This window comes from Falco punctatus (assembly GCF_963210335.1).
Source record: "Falco punctatus genome assembly, chromosome: 2".
Lineage (NCBI taxonomy): Eukaryota > Metazoa > Chordata > Aves > Falconiformes > Falconidae > Falco > Falco punctatus.
In genome coordinates, this window is record NC_137581.1 from 116,322,756 (window position 1) to 116,328,755 (window position 6,000).

Sequence of the window (6,000 nt, forward strand, 5' to 3'; positions counted from 1 at the left end):
GCTACAGCTTGGGAAGTCTTACCCTGACCCTCAGCTGTTAGGAAGCCAGAATTTAACTCAGGTTGGAAGGGTTGTCTGGAAGTCATCTAGCCCAACGCCCCAGCTCAAAGCATGTCTATTTATAACAGGATGTTCAGTACAGGGCTCTGTTCAGTCAACTTTTTAATATCTCCAAACACGGATGTTTCAAAATAATTTTAGTACCTGCTCTGGTATCTGACCTCCCCCATGGTGAAATATATTTTCCATTATATTAAGCTGGAATTCCTCATATTCCAATTTGTGTCTTCTACTACACATCCTTGCACTGCACACCTCCAATAAAAGTCTGGTGCCATCTTTGCTAAAACCACAAACACCCTTGCCAGCTCACTGACCACATTAAGTCAGGTCTACGAATTACATTTACAGGCCGGTGGAGAAGTATTTGAAATTGAAATCAGAATGAAAACTACAGAGCTTACTGTAAAACAGTTTACCACAGCTACACTTAAAATCTATGTGAAAGACTGCCTCCTACAAGACCCACCTCCATCCCACTCCAAAATGAGCACAGCATCAGCAAGACTGAGCCCTGGCTCCATAAGAAACCCCAAAGAGCTGATGGCCTCCAACACTGACAGTCAAAAGGCAAATGTTCCCATCATGACTGGCACAGAGGTTTTCTTTCGTTACCTTTTGACATTACACCATTTTTCCATTTTCCGTCTACTCCCACCCCCCTGCCCCCAACTGAGTTTCTAGAAGTATAAAGCTTAAGAGCAGCCTCATGATTTCCACTTCTGTTAAGCACATCACCTTTTATTTAAAATCATGGTTTAAGGAACACTAAGTTGCAGATTTATTTGGGCTCAATTCCTAATAGAACCTTTGCTAAAGCATTGAATTTTTAAGTTGGTCAATTCAGAGACAAGTGTTTCTCATTCTGAAATTCCAAAGTAAAACAGAGGACAAACTATAGGAAAGATGTCTAGAGGTCCCAACATGCTATTAATAAAAGTCTAGCAGAAGTTGGATTTAGAAAAAAAAAATAATCTTACCTTGTCCACTAAATTTTCCAACTAAAGTTTCTCCTTTATGAAAAAATTAGTAGGCATCATGTCCCACAAGTCTGTGGAGCAAACCCAGACAAACTTGGCAACAAGATGACCATTGATCAACCACCAGTTGATGACTTACACACACCAACACTGATAGTTCACTCTACATCCATTATTAAAAGCATTGTAAGTTGGGCCTTTTTCTACCATCTGTTTATTAACACACAAAGGAATGAAAAAAAAAATTAAAGATTAGTAGATCCTTCGCAAAACAATGATTATTCAGCCTTGGACAGTTTCCAGTAAACTGATCTTGTAGATAAGAGTACCTGTAGTAGGAAAATGTAGCTCTGGGAAACACTAATTCTTAAACAAGCCTAGTAATTGGAGAAAATATTGAAAATTCTACTTCTGGTTTATCAAATTGTAACTAAAATATTGACTCTATAGATACCAATAAGCAATACTTTATATTGGTGTAGTCATGGAAAAGACATTTTTGAAGCTGTTATGCATAAGTCACATTCCAGTCATCCCAGTTCCAACTGAAAAGTGAAACAAAAATGAAAGAGACTGACAAACAAACAGTTTTAAAAAAAATTATCAATAAAACCCAGCTAACACTTAGCTGGAATGAATCACATTCTCATCGCTTTCTGGGTATCTCTAGATGACCATAACAGATGAAGAGAAGGAAAAAAAAAAAAAAAGCAAAAAAAAAAAAAGCAAACCACAAAACAAAACCACATATCGGGAACTCACTAAGTTTGACTATAAAGAGATTGATTTTGCTTTAAACAGCCTAGTACACCCTGCAGATTGCATGACTTTCTAAAACTGTGATTACCACGAGTCAGGTATTTTTTATTTCATCAAACCACAATTTCCCCACCTAAAGGCAGCTATCAGTGTTTTGGACTGGTCTTTAAATTTTCTAACTCCTGCATTTACAATGATCACCCGGGCTCTGTGTCAAGACAGATCACCCAAATTTTCAAAGGACATTTTCCGAAACACATCGCTAAACAGATAGGGATACATTTTTAAAAGAAGTTAGAAATTCTAATTCCTTCCATGTATAATATAAGAGGCTTTCTGAATTGAAAGCTGTAGGCAAGCATTTTGCTGAGTTCAGCTAAACGAAGGAGCAAACTAGGGCATCTGCATGCTAAGACCCCGGTCACTGCTCAAAGAATCTCATTTATTCCTAGCACTAGAACCAAGGCTGATCACAGTAATAACAGCTACTTCACAAAATCTTCATAGCAGTACATATTGTTGGTACTGTTGTTAAAACTGTGGTCTTCAGACTATTCCCTCTGTTTTCGTGGTTTTCATATGCTTCTCTTTGCAGCTGCTTCATTTGGCAGCGTGCTACATGCTGGCAACCTGCAATAACATCCAGGAAAAGTGAAGGACTGAGACAAATAATAAAATATTTCTAAGTAGAACATATTGAGGAAAGAAGGGTAATGGTGCAAAGATATGAGAAGGTAGGGATAAGGGGAATTGCCAAACTGCCAGTGGAAAACTCTCTCCCTGTTAACCATCACTATAGCACCCCCGTACTAAAAGCATCACAGCCAAAAGCAAGTAGCAGTTTGGCGCAGAATTAAAGCAGACCCCGCAGGCTTAGGCATTGCTCCTCCTTAGATGAGGCAGGAAGACTGGACAAGAAGTGTAGATGGCAGCATGATACAATCAGGTACGCCAATTTGAATGTGCATCCCTAGCAAACTGCCTAGACAACCAAAATGCATGCTGTGCAATGAAAAGGAATGTCTCAAAGATCTTCCTATCCTTATATTTTTCCTAGTGACATACTACCAGTCATCTACATTCCTAAACCTGGTTTTGAAATGTTTTCCAGCTCCTTTATTTGTTTACAGGTAAAAAACCCATAGCATAGTGTTATCTGATGGCAACCCACAAGTGAGCATAGAAAGTTGATTGAACCCAGTCTTTCTCTTTCCATAAATGAGATGTTTCTGAATATTACATATAGATCAAAGAACAAGCTCTTTCTTTCACTATAAAAGTACTAAATAAGGCAATGAAGGAATTTGGTCCAGTCTAAATTACCTTAACACAGATGCCTTTCACAGCTTTAGTGTAAAACATTTTTTGGATAGGACATCTTATAAATAGTTTTCTATGCAAATGTAAAACCTTTTCAATTTACATTTGCAAAGTTCACTGCATCCCAGAAGGTTTTTTATGTATCAAGAAAGTGTTTGGCTATACAAGCCACAGCAGCAGGCACTGGCATTTCAATGCTATGACGTAAAGAATTTTCCTTCATTTTCATGCAGAACCATTGGCTAGTGATTAACCCAAGCATTAAGAATTTTTTTTTCCATTGTCTCTGAAAAAAATAGATGAGTGTTACAGAAAGGTTTTAAAGAAACACTCCAGGACCTAGAAAGAAACACAAATATTGCCAGGGAACAGATGAACGTGGAGGCAATTAAGGGCACTAAGTCTTATCCAATACAAACTGAGTTGAAACATAAGAATAAAGTTACTGTAGTCTTCACCTGGGCAGGTAGAGGATGCCAACATTTATCACAAAAACAATTACACAGTTGGATCTTTATCACCAACCAAAAGCTGAGCTTCCTTCCTTATGCAGTTTATAAAGGTTTCAAACAGAAACAAACAAGGAAAGCTCAGCTAAAGCTAAGCAGGGGTACCGGAATCCAGCAGCTATGTGCCAGTTTTATTGAGATGGTAATAATATTCCAAGGCAATCTACATTAATGACTGTTAGCAAGTGCTGGTGTTTCTTGTGCTGCAAGAGTGCTGCATCATCTCCTACATGTATATAATCATCCAGGTTGCATCTTCTCACATGATTAGACAGACAGAGGTACTGAACAAGCAGTCTCGTAGTAATCGTAATTGTAAAATATTTCCCTCTTGCTATTACTTAGACTGAATTATGATAGACTAATGCAAACCAGAAAATAATTCCCTTAATGTATTACTCCCGCCATCACTGATGCTGTGTCTTAACTGACATACAGATTTGCGTACCATCACTCCAGGATGGACTGCATGCTACGGTGTCTCCAGGGACAGTTTATAAGAGCTGGCATGAAAGATTCTAACTCCAAAGCTGTGGTCTGCGCTGCAGTTTTACCCCTCCTTTGAGAAGTGATAATTCTTCCTGCATTCAGAGCAGATCTCTTTGATTCCATTCTCAGAAGGCAAATTAATCCCTTTAGACTTATTTGAATCAAGAATTACCACTTGCCTGTGCTTGCTGGAGTAGAAAAAACAACAAATCCACCAAAAAGACCACAACAAAACACCTTTTCAAACTTCAAAAAGGCTCCATACACCCACCTGTTCCAGATGGATTCTGCACAAGAGTAAGAAAGAGCTCCACATAAGGGGTTTGACCTTGCACATTTCAAGTCATAGGGAATTTTCTCAGTGACTTGAATGGGAGGAAGATCAAGACCAGGGAGCATAGCAGGGCAGCTGGTTGGCCACAAGGTATTGATTGTGAGCCCTGTGTCCTTTTTGAAATAGCATGTTCAACCCTTGGGCTAAATAGGCTGGCACAGATGATCTACACTGAACAGAATGCTACCAACTCAGGTATTCATTGAAAGACTCAAAAAAAAAATTTCTCTTCCTCCTAATGCGTAGACTCATGTAGCTAGGTAGGAAGCTCAGTTTAAGTATGAGTTTGTTTTTAGTCCTGAGTTACAGACAGCTTGAAAAGTCAAAGACCTAAAGGCTCAAATACTAGAAGGCATGCTGAGGCTTAGCAATTTTTGCGGACAGGATTTGTAATTTTCAAACCTTTAAGACAACCACAGCTACAAATTCCATCCTTTAATCTTGATTTCATCTACTGAATATAGGAAAGCATAAAAGCAGAACTATGCATTACTCTAAGCAGGTGATAGTTATGCAAGCCCCTTAACTCAGACATGGAAAAGTCAGAAAAATTATTTTGATTAATAGGATATTACAGTAGTCATTCCTTGGGAAACTGAGTATTTTGCAAATGTTGCAATTACTGTGCATGCCTAAACACACTCCTCCAAATGTTAGGTTAATTCTGACACAATGAAGAACTGCTTTGAATATAAGCATAGAAAAGCATAGTCATATGAAAACACAGCTCATGGAAGATAAATGCTCCTTCTGCAACACTGCAAAGACTTTGTGATATAAAGTCCAGTCTAAAACAAAGTTACAGCTATTAATTGAATAGGGGCCATAATTTTAATTCACATCAGTAGTTTCAGACTGTAGCAGAAGTCTGGTTACTTTGGAAGCTATAAAAACCACATTGCACTAATCAATGGAAACAATGCCACACAGAAATTACAGTGGAAGAGTTAAAAATAGCTTTAAAAAATGCCTCACCTTAGGGCAACAGCTGCACATTCAAGTGTTGAAAATTGGGGCAGGGGGCGGGGCCGGGGTACCTTTACATGAACAATTCTGTTCACTCTAAAATAATGCCTTTAAAAATAAGAAAATAATTACAAAAATTTCTTCTCACTTGAACGTGGGGAGGGGAGGGAGAAAAATATATTTCAGACAGAAAAAATGAAACACTGCTGTGATAGATGGCACACAATTTACATATTTTAATGTGTGTCATACTCCTTCAGAAAAGATGCAACTGGTCACTACAGAAAAAGGTCTTCACTCTACTTACAAAATAGTTCAGGTAAAAGGACGGGATAAACTTTCCCAGAACAGAGATGATACAGGCAAAAAGAGAGAAATTCAGAGACGCCCATTCAATTGGACCCTGTAACATCAGTCTAGACTGGAAGAATCCTGTGAAGAGCAGGAAGAAAATTCAGGCCCCTTGTGCCCTCATGCTGTGACATTTACAGCACTGAAGAGCCACTACCAGGTAATCAGATTGAGAGAAAAACTGGCAGAAAGATCCACTCCCATGAGGACAAAATGGACAACAGAGTGGATT